This window comes from Hylobates moloch, unplaced genomic scaffold (assembly GCF_009828535.3).
Source record: "Hylobates moloch isolate HMO894 unplaced genomic scaffold, HMol_V3 SCAFFOLD_6, whole genome shotgun sequence".
Taxonomy (NCBI): domain Eukaryota; kingdom Metazoa; phylum Chordata; class Mammalia; order Primates; family Hylobatidae; genus Hylobates; species Hylobates moloch.
The window spans coordinates 125,449,527-125,469,716 of NW_026652281.1; the positions used below are offsets into that span (position 1 = coordinate 125,449,527).

At 36.4% G+C, this 20,190-nt stretch overlaps 1 long non-coding RNA gene across 1 annotated transcript in view; it reads right to left on the bottom strand.

Moving 5' to 3' along the window:
- The window catches only part of LOC131383666 (uncharacterized), a 132,778-nt gene that overhangs the window by 91,167 nt on the left and 21,421 nt on the right, over positions 1-20,190 (bottom strand). Inside the window, exon 3 of the long non-coding RNA XR_009213850.1 lies at positions 6,459-6,576. This is a non-coding gene — a long non-coding RNA (uncharacterized LOC131383666). The remainder of the gene's footprint in view (positions 1-6,458; positions 6,577-20,190) is intronic.

Genomic DNA, 20,190 nt, shown 5'->3' on the forward strand with positions numbered 1-20,190 from the left:
TTCTCCCTGTCAAACTAAAATTATTTGTGAAGCCTGTACAATATAATGGTTATGAACTAAGGGGCTTTGGGCAGAGAAAGCCCTGGGGTCAAATTTAGGTTTGCCACTTCTAAGTAGCCTTGAGTTAGTGGCTTAATCTCTGAGTTTCCGTTCCTGCATTTCGAATGGAGACAGTAACAGTTCCTTCCAGATTAGCATGAACTAATATGTATACAGCACATAATATTGTGCCTGGCATGTAATTAGCGAACAAGAAATGGTAGATTTAAAATATAATAACAAAAATCTGTACTTGTAATAAGTTTGCCCCGTAAGCCTATGGGTGCTTCTAATTTAGGTTCTGGCACTTCTTAGTATTTTCTACAACCCCACCCTATCACAACCACCACTCCCACTTGACTCTATCCTGAGATACAGCACTGAGAGCCTCCTGTTAGAGTAGATAATCACAGGGACAGCCACAGAGGTCAGCAGAGCGGCTTGACTGCAATGAAATGAAGACACAAACCTCCATTAGGGCTTCTAGAAGGACATTTAAAAAATTATCCTCAGTGTTTTTTAGAAATAAAATAAAAGTATATATAGATATCTTCTGGTTTCAAGCCCCTTAAGAGCAGGGAATTGGGTCTTGTTCATCCTTGTGTCTCAAATAAATATTCATCTCTTCTGCCTGATGCATAGTAGGCAACGCCTGACATACATATGTAATTTTTAAACTGTTAGGGTAAACGACATCAAAACAAACTCTACTGTGAGGGAAAACAACATCAAAACCAACTCTAGGATAAATATATTTAAAAACACATATGTAATATCCTAAGGGCACAAAGAGCCCCATAGTGAATTCTACATTGCCTGAAAATTACAAAAGAGACCAGTATTATTTAGCCAAGGCCAGGGAACAAAACCAACTGAATACCTCCACAGATGAAGAAATGTTTCATGAGTGTCCTTCCTAAAAGAGAGGAAGATGGAAATAGAATTAGAGGAGAGCTGGTAGCCTGAGCAGCAGTAAAGAATGGCAGCTGGAGGGGAGGCATACAGTTTAAAAGATAGAGCGAGCGCACGTACTATTTTGTAAACTGAGTGATAAGACGTATGAGCATGTGTATTGTCATTATCATTATTATTTAAACTGTATGTTTATTATATACATTGTCTATATACAATATATGACAAAATAGAGAAAAGATTAGAAGGACAAGGAGAAAATAAGTAGGTGTTCTCAGGAATAAATTGGCCATGAATTTGAAAACATTTGCTTTGTGAAAAGCATCAATATATTTGCATTTAAGGTATTTTCTTAAAGACACCTTCTCTAACATCTTCAAGCCTCTTTGATCACAAGGACTTTTTTCCCTTAAGGGAATTACTTTTCTACTAAAATAGTATTAAGTTGACCAGGAAATCTGTCTACATAGGGGCCCACTTTACAGAGAATGTAATGCAGACTGGAGTAGGGCATTACGTTGCCTAACTGTGGTGAATATTTCCACTTTCTCTGTGACAGCTTCCATGAAGAGCAAAGCAAAGCATCAACAGCATTTTCTGACAGAAACTTTTGGTCAAAGAAGACACCTTAAATATTGAACCAGTGATTCAGAAACCTAAGGATTTCTGGATATCACAGACCAATTACATTTTTTATAATTATTTATTGTAAAATAAAGCAAAAACCAAAATAGAAATTCTATTTGTTGCAAGACAAAAATCACCCACAATTTTTAGGAAACTATGTCATCATTTTAGCCCTTATCTATATAAAGGCACAAAATTCACATATTGGCAATAATATAATAAATAAAATGTTGTATTCCCTTTGGCTTAATGTTAAAATGCAAGAATACTTGCATTTTGGGTCTGTTTTTCCTTCCTCCCAAACAATAACCTCCTAAAATAACTGAAACAAGCAGTAAACATAATATTTATATAAAGTAACTACTGGAAGAGTAATAGTGGTATTTAACAACCACTGAGGAAGACCAGTGGTCGTTAAATGGCATTCTAAGGAAATTTAGGAATTCCCAAGTATGCTGCAGCAGCTCAGTAAAGAAAAAGCAGGACCAACAAACTAGGCTTCTCTACTCCAACTTCAATTAAGAGATGCATCTCTTTTATATATTTTTTATACTAGGTTATGGTTAGATTCCCAGCTTCGCTACTGGCTAGCTGTATGAACTTGGGCAAGTGTTTAATTTCCGGGATTCAGTTTCCTCTTCAGTTACATAGGGATCCTGTTTGTGCCCACTTCATAGAATTTGTGTAAGCATTAAACAACTTCATGAATGAGAGTGCTTAGAATATTTATGGTACATAATTAGCATTCAACAAGTATTAGTATGACTGTTAAAAAGTACAAAATACTGATGGCTACAATCCTCACACTCAATGCAGGAATTGTCTCCATGGGATTCCTAACAGATATTCATGTAACTTCATGGATCCCTGGAGTGAGCAGGAGCTCATCATTTCTGGAAGCAGTAATTAATGAGGAATTTTACTACCAAAAGGTCATCAAGTTAAATTGACCATGTATTATTTACCCCCTCATGTGTCCTAAATGTAGCTCTTGGGGCCACAGAGAAAAAGTCTAGTTGAGAACACTTTCGGTATTTTTAAGATAGTTCTTGCATGCCTCCTGAGTTTACTAACATTCATTGAAGAGTATCTGATACCAGGTTCTTACTAAAGGCTTTACATCATAATCTTATTTAAATCCCAAAATAACCTTATGAATACAGACCTTTTAATGTCACCAGCTTGGAAACTTCCTTGAAGACAGTGTTTATAACGTTTACTAGGGTATACCTAACACCTAATATAGTAATGAACACAGTAGGAGTTCAAAAAACCAAAAACCAAAAGTAATAAGTTAATGAATGAGTCCTCTTTTTTCTCAGTTGTGAAAAATGAGGTTCAGTGAAGACAGACTATGTTGTTCAAAACAAATAGGAAATGATGGAATTGTGATTGGCAAGCGCATTTACTGGGTCCAGAACCCAAGCTTTTAAACACTGCTGTACGGTGTTCCCTAGGCAACATCATAATTCCTATCCCCACAGCAGCTCATCTGAACAGATTCTGGCTGTTTTATTGATTTACAGGGAAATAAATGTTAAGTAAGCTCTCTGTAATCCAACCTTTTCAGGCTGTAGGTGCTACTATGTTCATTAGTGTCACAGAGTGCCTTCCAGCCCATGAACGCAAAAAGCCAGAGGAACTGCCAGTGGTCTTATTGTAAAGCCAAAGAATGGCTCTTTGAAAATGCCATTTTGCACAGTTAAAGCCAAAGGGCATAAATAAAGAATATTTTCTTAAAATCTTCATTCCTGGTAACTAAGTTATTCCCGAATGTTTGGCATAGTGAGAAGCGCAAATGTTGCCCTTCCTTTAGAAATGGCAATGCAGTTGATGATCACTAGCTAAGTATGCCCTTTGAGACTGAACACAATGGAGGTCTCTGGTTCTTGATGCATCAAAATATACGTGACCTCTTAGAGTTAGCCATGTTTGGAGATATGGCAATCATGGTCAAAGCATCAGGGACAGTCCAGCTTCTGTACCATCTGATTCTTAAGATATACACATGGATCCTTATTCTAGTGCCTGAGAACTACTGATCTTCCCTCTAAGGAAACTTATATAAGCAACTTCCAACAGAGAACAGGTAGATTCACAGCAGGTGTTCAGTTAGCTCTCTCCCTATCTCCATTCATTGCACCACCAAATTCTACACTCTTAACAAAGTCATTCTCTGTTAAAGAACATGGGTTACTAGTTGATCCTTGTCAACCAAGATCAGTGAATGGATTCCTCTGCTTTATGACCAGTGTAGAACTTGACCTGACAGGGTTCCAGAAGAGGGATCTGGGTAGAGAACCAAGACAGCTGGTGATGACAGCCTTACTGATTATTGCAGCAGACTCACATGAAAATGGTGCCATTGTAGAAAATGAGTTCTGAACCCAAGAATCTATTTTTAAGACTTATTTTAGAAATTCACTAGTTACGAGATTTTGAGCAAGTTATTTAGCTTCTCTAAGGGCCAGTTTCCTCCTCTATAAAACGGAGATGATGGTAATATCCACCCCAGACTTATATGTGAGTCTAAGAAGATAACAAAATATATGTGAACACAGTAAGAATTATTCATGTACCATTCAAATGTAACATAGCATTAATTTGGGTCATATTATGTAATAATATTCCACAGGAATTATTTCCAATGATTCATTATTTTAAACCTGTTCTAGTGCCATGATCTGGGAAACAGTCATTTCTTAATCAAGATGACACATCTAACTAGGACATAATTCAAGCCTTTAATGGGCTAGGTTAATAACAGCAGGTTACTTCTTTTGCCTCCACCTTTAGCCACTTTCAGCGTCATGGAAATAATAACCCCTCTTGATCCTACCACTTTGATTTATCTTCTGAACTGAGAACCTGAGTCCAAGAAATTCTAAGGTTCTTTCATCTCAAAAATGAGCAAGTCTATTTTGTTTTTGTTTTTGTTATGCATTTTTCTCTCTCCATCAAGAAATCACTGAATCACATTGTCTCAGGAGTGGAGTGGAGCATAAAGCTCATCTAACCCAACTTCTTACTGTATAATAAAGTTTCCTGTGGGATCCCTGAAGGTGATCACAATCCAACCTCTGCTTTGATGCAACAACTCTCTTGTCAAAAAAAACAAACAAACAAAAAAAAAACCCAGCCCATTATTGACCCGTTTGTTTATAGAATATTCTTACTTTATTGAGTAGAAATCAACATTGATTCAACTCATCATCTATGACTGACACAAGATTTTAAAGGTTTAAAAATATATCATGCTTTTATCCATTCCATATTTATTCAGTACTAAATATGGTCTGGCATTATTTACTAAACTCATCTCTCATGATGATGATGGTCACTTTCCCAGGCCAAGGCCCTTTTTCCTGTATTCTGTTCTCCCCTCAACCTCTCTAAAAGAGCAACCATCGCATTCCCACACTTGCTGAGTGAATCAATCCTGATAATTATTTTAATTCAAAGCCTTGAAGAGAACCCTATTTCAGTGGCACAGACTAATAACTGAAGCAAATAACCATATTTTTTTCAAAAAATGGTTTGTATTTTATTCTAGATGGAAAACATGTGTCCCAGAGAAAATGGTCATTCCACAACATGTAGTATATAATTATTATTTTTATGTAATCTAAAAGTTGGGATAAATTTTTCCATCTCAAAAATCAAAAGCCCTTTCATATATTTTTCAACATGTAAAATACATGATTTAGAGTCACCTATCAGAAATGTATTTGATATGCCATATAATTTTGTTATGTAGCTAATATTTACTCATTTGAATATCAAAGCTGGTTTCACTGAAAGCATTTTGGATTCAAATCATTATTAAATGAAGTTAATAGAACATAGTAGCCATACATGTACTGGCTTTAGAGTCAGGCAAAATTCTGTTGATTCCCAGTTTTGTCACTATGTGGCTAGAATAAATGACTTTTTCTGGACCTCAGTCTCCTCATTTACAAAATGAAAATAATTATAATACCTGCCTCATTGGATTGCTAGGAGCTTAAATGCCATAAGTCTTATAAAGACCTCAACATAGCCCTTTGTACATTGTAAAAATTCTAGGAGGGCTCCCATGTTAGGCCATTCTTGCATTGCTATAAAGAAATACTTGAGACTGGGTAATTTATAAACAAAAGTAGTTTAATTGGCTCATGATTCTACAGCCTATATAGGAAGTATGGTGCTGGCATCTGCCTGGCTTCTGGTGAAGCCTCAGGGAGATTTCAGTCATGGTGGAAGGCAAAGCGGGAGCAGAAACATCACATGGTGAAAGTAGAAGTAAAGGACTGGCAGTGCCACACACTTTTAAAGGACCAGAACTTGTGTCAACTCAGAGCAAGAGCTCACTTATCACTAAGAGCTCACTTATCACTAAGATGGCCCAAACCATTCTTGGGAGATCTGCCCCCATGATCCAAACACATCCCAGCAGGCTTCACCTCCAAGACTGGGTATTACATTTCAACAGGAGATTTGGGTGGGGACAAATATCCAAATTATACCAACTACCTCGTATTATTACAAAATGGTCATATATGTCTTTACTTACCCATCAAGGGATGAAGAACATGATTTAGCCTTTCTATTTTGATTCATTGTGAAAATTGTTAATATATTTTAGACAATTCTCATATAAGGCAATAAAAACTTTCATTTAGCGGGCAAGCAATCTAAGCATCACACTTAGTTGTCTTTGAGACTGAGACTTGTAAGTAAAACAGTATAAAATAAGCATACAAATCAAGATTATTGACTTTAAAATCATAGGGTTGGTCTCAAGTAATAGGTTCATCAATTAACAGCTATATGATCCTGAAAATTTTACTTAACTTTTCTGTTTTGGTCTCCTTTTCTTTAGGAAAATTTATAGTATTTACCTCAAAGGATTGCAAGAGTTAAGGAGTAGCCACATGTAGGGCTTTCAGAGGGCTCCTGGTAGCTAGCCAGTGTTGGATGTCAGCTATCGCCATTTTGTTTTCCCAAGACGCATGCGTTCTGTAAAAGAAGTGGCAAAGGAGTGTTTGTGAAATGATGAGTAAGTTGGTTTTGAACAATAAGTAGTTTTTTTTTTCTAAGCAAGCAATGAGAGGCTGCAAATCGTAGGGATTAAAGTACTTTACCTCGATTTGGGAGCAGTGAGAATTTGACTGGAACTAAAATGAAGTATTTGTCTGAGGGTTGTGGGTACAGGTTTGGTAGTGGACTCAAGAGCTCTCCTAGGGCTATGAAGAGCCCTGAGGTAGCTTGGGGTAGTGAAGACCACTCCACAGTGTTGGGAAAGTCAGCCTCCATCTTGTAGCCACAGAACCGTATATAGTATTAATAGGGAGTTTCTAGCAGGCTGTGCTTGAGAAAAATTTCTCTCCAGACAGAAGTAGTAAAAATAACGATAGAAAATACATATAGTCCTTTTTTACATGACAACTACTATTCCAAGTGCTTAATTCATATAAATGCATTTACTGTTCAAAACAACTATATGAGGTAGGTACTATTCCCCCATTTTACCTGTGGAAAAGGTCACATAAAGGTTAAGCAATTTGCCCAAGTTTAGGTGAGATTTGAAACCAAAAATTTAGCAGCACAGTCTCTACTTTTAAACACTACACCATACTGCCTCTGCATAGTAGTGAGGCGAAGAGATGATGAGAAATAAAAAAAGAAAGGAGAGGAGAGGGCAGCTCTCTGCTGAGTTATGGAGGATGGAGGATGGGTAGAATGAGGAGAGAGAGCAAAGGAGAAAAGTTAGGAGACATTTGGAAATTATAATGTGGATCTAAATAAAATTAGTCAACAGGAGAAAAAAGCAGGGCATGGAAGATTGGAGATAAATTTCAGAAACAGAACTTAAAAAGAGTTGGCAAACTATTTATATGCATGATTAGGAGAACTTAAATATTTAGATGGTGTTGATGTTTTTCGTTTGGACCATTGCTTACACAGTGATGTTATTACTTCTCAGTCAGTTTTCTATACAACGAGGTGCAGAATTTGTTGTCCTTAATGTGTTCCAACCCTTCCTACTTAATGTGCAATGCTGCCTTACATTTTGCAAGAGATTTTGTCATTCTTGTCTCCACTAGAGTCTGTGGTGGTATTTGGCCAGCATTGTGTCTTATATAATCTCAGAACCCTTCCCAGTGCCTTAAAAACAATAGGGTCACAACATGTAGAAGAATAAGTAAGTGGTAGGAGCAGGTTGAGAGGGGGAAGACGAGTTAAATTTTGGATACCTTAAGTCTGCAGATACTGCAAGATACTCAAGTAGAAATGTTCGGCAATTGCTTAGAAATTCAGAGTATGTACTCTGGGATAGTAAAAAATACTGATGGAAATTTTGTAATCATCTGCATGGATAACTTAAGACAAAACTAAATGCAATAACTAAAATTTAGTCCTTACTGTTTGTAACACACTATAGCAATCCTAAACATGTTTGATTTCTTTTATTATTTCTCACTACAAATACATGAGATAGATGTGATTAGATCCACATTTTATAAAGAACAAGAGCTTTGAGAAGGTTAGCAATTCTCAGAGATTTGCCTCTTTCATTTATCTCATAGGAGGTAGATAAGACAGGATTTTTTGTACTTACAGTCTGACAGATTTAACTGAAAAGTCCAAATCCCTGAAATTAATAATAGCTCAGAACAGTTAATATCTATCATTTAAAAATATAAAAATATTTTCTTAGAAGAAGCTGTCACTAACAGTGGTAATTTACAAAAGATGACAAACCTATAGGCAAAATCTATTCCAAAAATTAACATTTTTGCTCCAAAGTTAAATATATAAAGGGCTTATTTCCTATACTTAAGTTTTAAAGTAAACTTCATTTCAGAGATTTCTTTTGGAATTTAATGTGTCATATAGTCCCTCTAAGGAATACTATTCTGCTGATGTACAGCAGGTTTAGAAATATTATGTTGTTTTTCTCATAGCATAAGCTGGTTACTAAGATGAGCCAGAGGATCATAAAATATCTTCTCATCAAATCTACTGCTTCAATTCTTTCCCCAGGAAGCCCACCAAGTTGTCTACCAGGCTACATTAAATACTTCTAGTGACAGGAAACTCACTTTCTCTGTTTGCACAACACATTCCTGAACAGCTCTGACAGCTAGAAAGAGCTCAGATTTTTTGTTCTTATACGTTAAAAATTAGCAAATGGTTTAAATGTTTTGCTAAACCTAAGACACTTTTGTTGTGCTAGGAGCCTCAAAGGTGGATATGAAGGATTTATGATATAGACTGAAATTGTCTAATAGTTTCAAAGTGATCATCTCAAAAGACACATTAGTACTATATCAAAAAATTAATAAAATTACAGTCAAATCTGAAGAAGTACATATCCTTAATTTTAATTATTTGCAAGACATAATATTTGTGAAGAAAAACAAGCATAAAATATATCTGGCAGTTTATTCGATCCTCTCACCCTCTACCTACCCCCTGAGAAAACGCTAATAATCTAGAACAAAAGGAAGGCTTCTAAGCTATTTTGATTACCTTGAAAATAAAAATTAATGAAAATAATGACAAAAGTTATTAATTAAAAGATATTTCTATTTAATACATTACATCAGTCACTAAGATATTATTGGGCTGCAGTCCTTTCCATTAAAATTGACAAGTTGCAAGGAGTTTTCTGAGTCATAATGGTGAAGTGTAATGCTAAAAAAATGCTTACAGGCTTAGCATTTAGCATTTGTCTTTCTTTTCATGAAGCAAGTATTAATGCATTTAAGTGTTTACAAATGGGAAGGTAAAGAGGTTCTAAAATGTCTTATAGTGCATTCTGAGCACGAGGCAATTATTTTCCAGGAAAAGGATGCTTTTTTAAGTAAAAGGCTTAAAAATTATTTTTTAAGTAAGATGCTTTTTAAGTTACCGCACCTAAAGGAAATTCTTTGGAAGTAAAATGCTTAATTTTAAGCACTGCTTAATTTGATTTTTAAATAAAATGGACCTTAAGGAAATTCTTTCTAAAAATTTTGGTACGGAATTATATCTTTTGGATTTACTTTAGTCATAAATAATGGCTAATAGCCTCTTTCTGCCAGAAATTTCCCTCTTGGCAAATCATGGGAATCAGTAGCTCAACAGCCCAAAACATGCTTTTTTCTAACCCAGGCCAGAGAAATAAACCCTATGGTTTGCTTGCTTTGTGTAGATTCTTTACTGAAACCTGAAAAAAAAAAATGTGAAGTGTAGAGAAAGAGAATCAACATAAAGTCATGCATGTTCCATTGGGTCATTTTATTTTTATCTTTCCACTACTTTTTAAAATTTTTGATTCCTAAGACCAGGTCTGAAATTTGTGTTACACCCCTAGTTGGATACGTAATTTTTGAAGATCAAGGAAGGTGCCTTGATCATCCTTAAAAGTCTTTCACATATTAGTCATCAAACAAAAATCATTCAATTCCTAAATACATGGTATTGTGCTGACATCTGCGGATAAAACAATGAACAGTATCGACATTATTTCTGCCCTTACTGAGTTTTCTTTGTAGTTGAGAAGATATGATGTACTTGGAAGATATAACCTAAATACAATTCCTTACATTTAATTGCCGATCAATAAATACTTTTGAATGAACAATAACTGAGTTTAAGCAGCATTTTCTTTTTTTTTTTTTTAATTATTATTATACTTTAGGTTTTAGGGTACATGTGCACAATGTGCAGGTTTGTTACATAAGCAGCATTTTCATTGTGTTATTTCTTACTTGAAAATTTCCAATGGCTACTCTTTAGGAATTCAAAGAAACATAAAGTGTTCCTGACTTTATGGACTTGCATTTGGGAGACAGGTCATTTGCAAAAACAAATAAACAATACCAAAATCCAGAAGTTAAATACAAAATAACAGATTCTACATATTACAGGCGATCAGAGGATGAAACGATCACTAGCCAGGGACACTGGGAGAACGCTTTCGGAAGACATAGGCCTTACCCTGTAAATGTGACTAAAGACTGCTTCCCCATCCTTCAGCTAGAACCTCTTCTTTGATGACTTATTCGCTCACTCTCCTCCAACAATATTTGCTGCCTCAATTTTTGATACCACTACTATACTAAATGTTATACATTTTTCTGTTATTTGCCACATTGAAATGTAATTGTCTGCTGATAAGCAAAACTCCACTACTGGAGTATGGACCTCTTGAAAAGTGGAATTGCATCTAATCATCTCCTGCTCCCATAGCCTAACGTAGAATGTAAACAAACTTAGAGGTCACATTTAATAAACACGTGTTGAACAAATGTTAAAGATTATTCTAGAAGACACACTCTGAAATCACCACAGGATACCACTGGACCCAGCCACGTATTCAATAGCCTGATAAAACAGTTCATCCTCCGTCCATAATGGGTTCCTAAACACTTGATGATAGGGTTAAATAAATGTTAGTGAGTTGCCAAAAAAAAAAAAAAAACACTGAGTTTCATATCTTGGCTATTGCAAATTATACTGTAACGAACATGGGAGTGTAGATATACCTCTGAGATCCAGATTTCAGTTTCTTTAGATACATATCCAGAAGTGGGATGGCTAGATCAAATAGTAGTCCTATTTTTAATTTTTTGAGAACTCTCCTACAGCAGATGCACCAATTTCCATTCCCACTATCAATATACAAAGGTTCCAACTTTTCCACATCCTTTCTAACACTTATTTTTTCTTTTTGTTTTTTCAATGATAATAGCCATCCTAACAGGTGTGAGATGATATCTCATTGTGGTTTTGATTTGCATTTCTCTGATAATTAGTTATGTTGAGTACCTTTTCACGTACCTGTGGGCCAGTTGTTCCTCTTTGGAAAAAAATGCCTATTCAGGTTATTTTCCCCATCTTTAAACAGGTTATTTGGTTTTTTGCTATTGAGTTATAGGAGTTTCTTATGTATTTTGGAATTTATTCCTTATTAGATATATGGTATGCAAATATTTTTTCCTATCGTGTAGGTCACCTTTAATTTGTTGTTTCCTTTGCCATGTAGCAGCCATTTAATTTTATTTAATTCCACTTGTCTATTTTCCTTTTTGTTATCTGTGCTTTTAGTACCATTTCCAATCAATCATTGACTAGTCCAATGGCTTATGTTTTCTTCTAAGAGCTTTATTGTTTTGTCTAACATTTAACTTTTTAATGTATTTCAAGTTGACTTGTGTACATGGTGTGAGATAAGGGTCCAATTTTATTTTTTGCAAGTTGATATCTAACTTTCTCTACATCGTTTATTAAGGGCATTATCTTTTCCCCATTGTGTATCCTTGTCATCCTTGTTAAAGATCAACTGACTATATATGTGTGGGTTTATTTCTGGGCTTTCTGCTCTGTTCTATCAGACATTAATAAATGAATGAATTTTTAAAATGTGCTACATACCACATATATAACGAAGTATCATTCAGCCTTTTAAAAAAGAAGGAAATGCTGCCATTTGCAATAACATGGATGACCTGGCAGACATTATGCTAATTAAAATAAGCCAGACATAGAAAGACAAAATATCACATTATCTCACTTATATGTATAAACTAAAATAGTCAAACTCATAGAAGCAGATAGTATAATGGTTGTTGTCAGGGAATGGAAGGAGAAGGAAATGAGGAGATGTTGGTCAAAGGGTACAAAGTTTCAGTTATGCAAAATAAGTAAGTTTTAAAGATCTATCCTACAACACAGGGCCTGTGGTTAACAATACTGTATTTTATATTTAAAATTTTGCTAAGAGGATAGATTTTTATTTTAAGTGCTTTTACCAGAAAAGGAAAAACAAAAGAAAACAAAGCACACAGTAAAAGGAGGCAGAAGGAAACTTTTGGAGATACTGGATAAACTTATTGCATTAATTGTTACAATGGTTTCATAAGTATATACTTATCTTCAAATACACTAAGTTCTATATTTTAAATATATACAGATATTTATGTCAATCATATTTCAATAAAGCAGTTTTAAAAATTTTAGTCTCACTTTATGATCATAAGAAAGTTACTTGGTATCTATCTCAGAATTTTTAACACACTTTTAGAGTTAGACTAATACCCAGGCCCATTCCTAACATGTGTTGGGCTCCAGGCAAGGATTAAAATGGAAGCTCTTGCATTCTATATCGACAATGTATTTAGAAACTATTTAAAATTTATAGCTAACACATGTTTAAATACAATTCTATTCTTATATCTTGGCAAATATATCTTCATTGCAACATGAAAGCTCAGACTCAAATTTAAGATTCTCAAACTCCTTAAGTGTTTCTTGTGGGAATCTAGCAGCATGAGAGAAGTTAGCCACAGAGCATCGGTCTCTCTCCCGGTCTGCCACTGGTCTCTATCCAACTCAGTTCCGTTATGCCTCATAAGAGCAGTGTGAACATGGGCCTGCATACCAAAGCCTGCATGTCCAATCTTCATCCAAACTACTGCAAATATTCGCCCTTAGGTCATACTTTGGAGTAAAGAAGGTGCATATCAGAAACATAGTCTGCCTTGAGGGAGATGACCTGAAGAAGAAGTTTACATAGGCCCAGTAAGCAGGTTAAAGTTTGCTTAGGAAGCGAATTCAAAAGTTTAGGATTCCAAGTTATAAACAAGAAGGGGATTAAAGTTTTGTGCTGGGCAGATGTCCTTGACTTACAAGCTCCAAGCCCTTCGGAGAGAGTCATGGGTGGAGAAGACCTGGAGGGAGGCTCTTTAAAACAGGGGTCTAGGGCAAAGGAGACCCTCTTGCATAGATGTAAAAGTGGTCTTAGTGATACCTACATTTCAAAACTATTATGAAGATTAACAGATATGGAAGGAAAGTACCTAGAAAATATAACAATTTCAAATTATGTAAATGTTGTTTATGTTGTTGTCATTGTTGGCATCGTTATTAGAAAATGCTTGCAAAACCATTAGGTGATACAGGAACACAGGTAGTATTTCAATAATACTAATTACTATGGACCCTGTAACACATTGAAAGACATTTTCATTAGTTATTATATGAAGGTGAATCTACATTTGTGATGGCTGTTGATTTGAAGAAGCTCTCCAGATCAGCAGCATAGGGGGGTTTCCTGAGAGATTTGAAGTCATGTATCCCCATATCTGTTTTCTGGTTCTAAGCATTCTTTTTCTAAATGAAGCCTTCTCACAGGTCCGCAAATATAGTTGGCCCTTTATATCCATGGGTTCCACATCCATGGACTCAACCAATTGCATATCAAAAATATTTGGAAAAATAGAAGATGATTATTATCTGTACTAAATATGTATAGATTAATTTGTTTTTATTCCTTAAACAATATAGTATAATATTTACATTACATTTACAATGTATTAGGTATTATAAGTAATCTAGAGATGTTTTAAAGTACATGGGAAGATGTGTGTAGATTATATGCAAATATTATACCATTTTATAGAAGGGACTTGGGCATCTGTGATTTGGGTATCTGTGGGGAATCCTGGAACCAATTCCCCATGGATACTGAGAGACAACAGTATTTCCAGCATGTGTTTTACCACCTTGAATTACTAAAAGGTAATTTAATAATCGACATGGAATCTCTTGCTTGAATATAATGGGAGTATGGGGATTTGGCTGACATTACCAGGTCACCTCTTTTGAATCCACCTTACCACCTTGGTCACCTCAACGCAAGAGAGTGGCACTTGCCTCCTGTCCCTTTGTCTTTGCTTTTGCCTCTGCCTCTGTCTTCAGTGTGTATCTCCCTTCCACCATTGTCATTACCCTTCTCAAGGCAACAGCAGTCCCTTGAATACCTTCTGTCCACAGAGTTTAGAGATACTGTCGTCTCACAGATGGGTGAGTATACTTTTCAGCTGGAGGGAATTTTGGAAATTCATTTCTATGACTATTGAGAAATCATTGAATCATAGAATCACAGCATCTGAAAAAAGACTATGTAAAGACCTTCTCCTTCAACTTTTCACTCATAAAGAAATCTTATTCCACATCTTTGAGAGATCATCATTCACCTTTTGCTTCTGTCTCAATAGCCCTGAAGACGAGGTATTAAGGCCTCCATAAGGCAGATTGTTTTAATTGTTAAGCATCTTGAGTGTTCAAAAATCATTCCTTCAAGACACCGTGGCTTGCGCCTATAATCTCAGCTACTTGAAAGGGTAGGTGGGAGAACTGCTTGAGGCCAGGAGTTTGAGAAAACTGCTTATTCACTTAATCTTTTAACCCATATAATGTGTCAGGTATTGGGCTAAGAGCCCAAGATGCAATGATAAATAGAATAGTCCGTATCTTCAATGAACTCTTTATGTTGAACCAAAATGCTAAATAATATGGTAAAGTTGGCAAGCTCTGGAGTCAGATTTCCTAGGTTTGAATTCCACCGATTACACTTGTTATCACTGTGGCCTTGAGAGAACAATTTAACCATTTTTGCCTCAATCTTCTCATCTGTGTATTGGAGATACTTAATAGTAACTACTAACAGAGTTTTTATGAGAAATAATGTAAATGTTAGCTATTTGTCCTAATCTGTGTCTGGAGACAAAAATGAGCTTTTGATTCTACTTGAAGGCCCTAAGGAGCTGAAAGACACCTCATGTCTTCCTAAATATTTTCCTCTCCATACTAAATTATCCCAGTTCTTTTACCCATTCATGAGACTTAGTATCCAGATCCATGAACATCTTGATCTCCCTAGAGCTTAACTCCAGGTGTAGCATTCGGAACTACCCCAAATTTGATCTGACTGGAGAGTATTTTCCTAACTGGCCTAGACATTATGCCTTATAATTTTTTTTTTTTGGTTTAGTAGTTGTTCTTTTTTTTATTATTATACTTTAAGTTTTAGGGTACATGTGCACAACGTGCAGGTTTGTTACATATGTATCCATGTGCCATGTTGGTGTGCCACACCCATTAAGTCGTCATTTAGCATTAGGTATATCTCCTAATGCTATCCCTCCCCACTCCCCCCACCCCACAACAGTCCCCAGAGCGTGATGTTCCCCTTCCTGTGTCCATGTGTTCTCATTGTTCAATTCCCACCTATGAGTGAGAACACACGGTGTTTGGTTTTTTGTCCTTGCAATAGTTTGATGAGAATGATGGTTTCCAGTTTCATCCATGTCCCTACAAAGGACATGAACTCATCATGTTTTATGGCTGCATAGTATTCCATGGTGTATATGTGCCACATTTTCTAAATATCCTTGTTGGGCATTTGGGTTGGTTCCAAGTCTTTGCTATTGTGAATAGTGCCACAATAAACATACGTGTGCATGTGTCTTTATAGCAGCATGATTTATAATCATTTGGGTATATACCCAGTAATGGGATGGCTGGGTCAAATGGTATTTCTAGTTCTAGTCCTGAGGAATTGCCACACTGACTTCCACAATGGTTGAACTAGTTTACAGTCCCACCAACAGTGTGAAAGTGTTCCTATTTCTCCACATCCTCTCCAGCACCTGTTGTTTCCTGACTTTTTAATGATGGCCATTCTAACTGGTGTGAGATGGTATCTCATTGTGGTTTTGATTTGCATTTCTCTGATGGCCAGTGATGATGAGCATTTTTTCATGTGTTTTTTGGCTGCATAAATGTCTTCTTTTGAGAAGTGTCTGTTCATATCCCTTGCCCACTTTTTGATGCAGTTGTTTGTTTTTTTTCTTGTAAATTTGTTTGAGTTCATTGTAGATTCTGGATATTAGCCCTTTGTCAGATGAGTAGGTTGAAAAAATTTTCTCCCATTTTGTAGGCTGCCTGTTCACTCTGATGGTAGTTTCTTTGATGTGCAGAAGCTCTTTAGTTTAATTAGATCCCATTTGTCAATTTTGGCTTTTGTTGCCATTGCTTTTGGTGTTTTAGACATGAACTCCTTGCCCATGCCTATGTCCTGAATGATATTGCCTAGGTTTTCTTCTAGGGTTTTTATGGTTTTAGGTCTAACATGTAAGTCTTTAATCCATCTTGAATTAATTTTTACATAAGGTGTAAGGAAGGGATCCAGTTTCACTTTTCTACATATGGCCAGCCAGTTTTCCCAGCACCATTTATTAAATAGGGAATCCTTTCCCCATTGCTTGTTTTTGTCAGGTTTGTCAAAGATCAGATAGTTGTAGATACCTGGCATTACTTCTGAGGGCTCTGTTCGGTTCCATTGATCTATATCTCTGTTTTGGTACCAGTACCATGCTGTTTTGGTTACTGTAGCCTTGTAGTATAGTTTGAAGTCGGGTAGCATGATGCCTCCAGCTTTGTTCTTTTGGGTTAGGATTGACTTGGCGATGCAGGCTCTTTTTTGGTTCCATATGAACTTTAAAGTAGTTTTTTCCAATTCTGTGAAGAAAGTCATTGGTAGTTTGATGGGGATGGCGTTGAATCTATAAATTACCTTGAGCAGTATGGCCATTTTCATGATATTGATTCTTCCTACCCATGAGCATGGAATGTTCTTCCATTTGTTTGTATCCTCTTTTATTTCATTGAGCAGTTGTTTGTAGTTCTCCTTGAAGAGGTCCTTCACATCCCTTGTAAGTTGGATTCCTAGGTATTTTATTCTCTTTGAAGCAATTGTGAATGGGAGTTCACTCATGATTTGGCTCTCTGTTTGTCTGTTATTGGTGTACAAGAATGCTTGTGATTTTTGTACATTGATTTTGTATCCTGAGACTTTGCTGAAGTTGCTCATCAGCTTAAGGAGATTTGGGGCTGAGACAATGGGGTTTTCTAGATATACAATCATGTCATCTGCAAACAGGGACAATTTGACTCCCTCTTTTCCTAATTGAACGCCTTTATTTCCTTCTCCTGTCTAATTGCCCTGGCCAGAACTTCCAACACTATGTTGAATAGGAGTGGTGAGAGAGGGCATCCCTGTCTTGTGCCAGTTTTCAAAGGGAATGCTTCCAGTTTTTGCCCATTCAGTATGATATTGGCTGTGGGTTTGTCATAGATAGTATGATTTTGAGATATGTCCCATCAATACCTAATTTATTGAGAGTTTTTAGCATGAAGGGTTGTTGAATTTTGTCAAAGGCCTTTTCTGCATCTATTGAGATAATCATGTGGTTTTTGTCTTTGGTTCTGTTTATATGCTGGATTACATTTATTGATTTGCGTATGTTGAACCAGCCTTGCATCCCAAGGATGAAGCCCACTTGATCATGGTGGATAAGCTTTTTGATGTGCTGCTGGATTCGGTTTGCCAGTATTTTATTGAGGATTTTTGCATCAATGTTCATCAAGGACATTGGTCTAAAATTCTCTTTTTTGGTTGTGTCTCTGCCAGGCTTTGGTATTAGGATGATGCTGGTCTCATAAAATGACTTAGGGAAGATTCCCTCTTTTTCTATTGATTGGAATAGTTTCAGAAGAAATGGTACCAGCTCCTCCTTGTACCTCTGGTAGAATTCGGCTGTGAATCCATCTGGTCCTGGGCTTTCTTTGGTTGGTAAGCTATTGATTATTGCCACAATTTCAGAGCCTGTTATTCGTCTATTCAGAGATTCAACTTCCTCCTGGTTTAGTCTTGGGAGGGTGTATGTGTCAAGGAATTATCCACTTCTTCTAGATTTTCTAGTTTATTTGCATAGAGGTGTTTGTAGTATTCTCTGATGGTAGTTTATATTTCTGTGGGATTGGTGATGATATCCCCTTTACCACTTTTTATTGCATCTATTTGATTCTTCTCTCTTTTCTTCTTTATTAGTCTTGCTAGTGGTCTATCAATTTTGTTGATCTCTTCAAAAAACCAGCTCCTAGATTCATTAATTTTTTGAAGGGTTTTTTGTGTCTCTATTTCCTTCAGTTCTGCTCTGATTTTAGTTATTTCTTGCCTTCTGCTAGCTTTTGAATGTGTTTGCTCTTGCTTTTCTAGTTCTTTTAATTGTGATGTTAGGGTGTCGATTTTGGATCTTTCCTGCTTTCTCTTGTGGGCATTTAGTGCTATAAATTTCCCTCTACACACTGCTTTGAATGTGTCCCAGAGATTCCGGTATGTTGTGTCTTTGTTTCATTGGTTTCAAAAAACATCTTTATTTCTGCCTTCATTTCGTTATGTACCCAGTAGTCATTCAGGAGCAAGTTGTTCAGTTTCCATGTAGTTGAGCGGTTTTGAGTGAGTTTCTTAGTCCTGAGTTCTAGTTTGATTGCACTGTGGTCTGAGAGACAGTTTGTTATAATTTCTGTTCTTTTACATTTGCTGAGGAGTGCTTTACTTCCAACTATGTGGTCAATTTTGGAATAGGTGTGGTGTGGTGCTGAAAAAAATGTATATTCTGTTGATTTGGGGTGGAGAGTTCTGTAGATGTCTATTAGGTTCGCTTGCTGCAGAGCTGAGTTCAATTCCTGGGTATCCTTGTTTACTTTCTGACGCGTTGATCTGTCTAATGTTGGTGGTGGGGTGTTAAAGTCTCCCATTATTATTGTGTGGGAGTCTAAGTCTCTTTGTAGGTCACTCAGGACTTGCTTTATGAATCTGGGTGCTCGTGTATTGGGTGCATATATATTTAGGATAGTTAGCTCTTCTTGTTGAATTGATCCCTTTACCATTATGTGATGGCCTTGTCTCTTTTGATCTTTATTGGTTTAAAGTCTGTTTTATCAGAGACTAGGATTGCAACCCCTGCCTTTTTTTGTTTTCCATTTGCTTGGTAGATCTTCCTCCACCCCTTTATTTTGAGCCTATGTGTGTCTCTGCATGTGAGATGGGTTTCCTGAATACAGCACACTGATGGGTCTTGACTCTTTAACCAATTTGCCAGTCTGCGTCTTTTAATTGGAGCATTTAGCCCATTTACATTTAAAGTTAATATTGTTATGTGTGTATCTGGTCCTGTCATTATGATGTTAGCTGGTTATTTTGCTCGTTAGTTAACGCAGTTTTCTTCCTAGCCTTGATGATCTTTACATTTTGGCATGTTTTTGCAGTAGCTGGTATCAGTTGTTCCTTTCCATGTTTAGTGCTTCCTTCAGGAGCTCTTTTAGGGCAGGCCTGGTGGCAACAAAATCTCTCAGCGTTTGGTTGTCTGTAAAGTATTTTATTTCTCCTTACTTATGAAGCTTAGTTTGGCTCGATAAGAAATTCTGGGTTGAAAATTCTTTTAAGAATGTTGAATATTGGCCCCCACTCTCTTCTGGCTTGTAGAGTTTCTGCCAAGAGATCCGCTGTTAGTCTGATGGGCTTCCCTTTGTGGGTAACCTGACCTTTCTCTCTGGCTGCCCTTAACACTCTTTCCTTCAACTTTGGTGAATCTGACAATTATGTGTCTTAGAGTTGCTCTTCTCGAGGAGTATCTTTGTGGCATTCAAAAAACCCTTAGGATCCTTTGGGATAGCTATTTATTTCACAGGTAAGAAAACATGCCCTGAAATGAGGCAGAATTTAACATCCTATCAAGTACTGACAGACACAGAATGAGAGCCCAGGCCTTTTGGTTCAATCTTTCTTTCTACTCCATTGCTCTATAGAGGAATTTTCGGTTCTAAGATACTCCATTTTTGTTATTCAAACTCTCCTATTAATGAACCAAACTGGGTCTGTTTGCCCACGTGGAACAGAAAGCCAAATACCAAAGTGCCAGGATTTTGCAGCAAGAAAGGTTTATTGCGACTTGA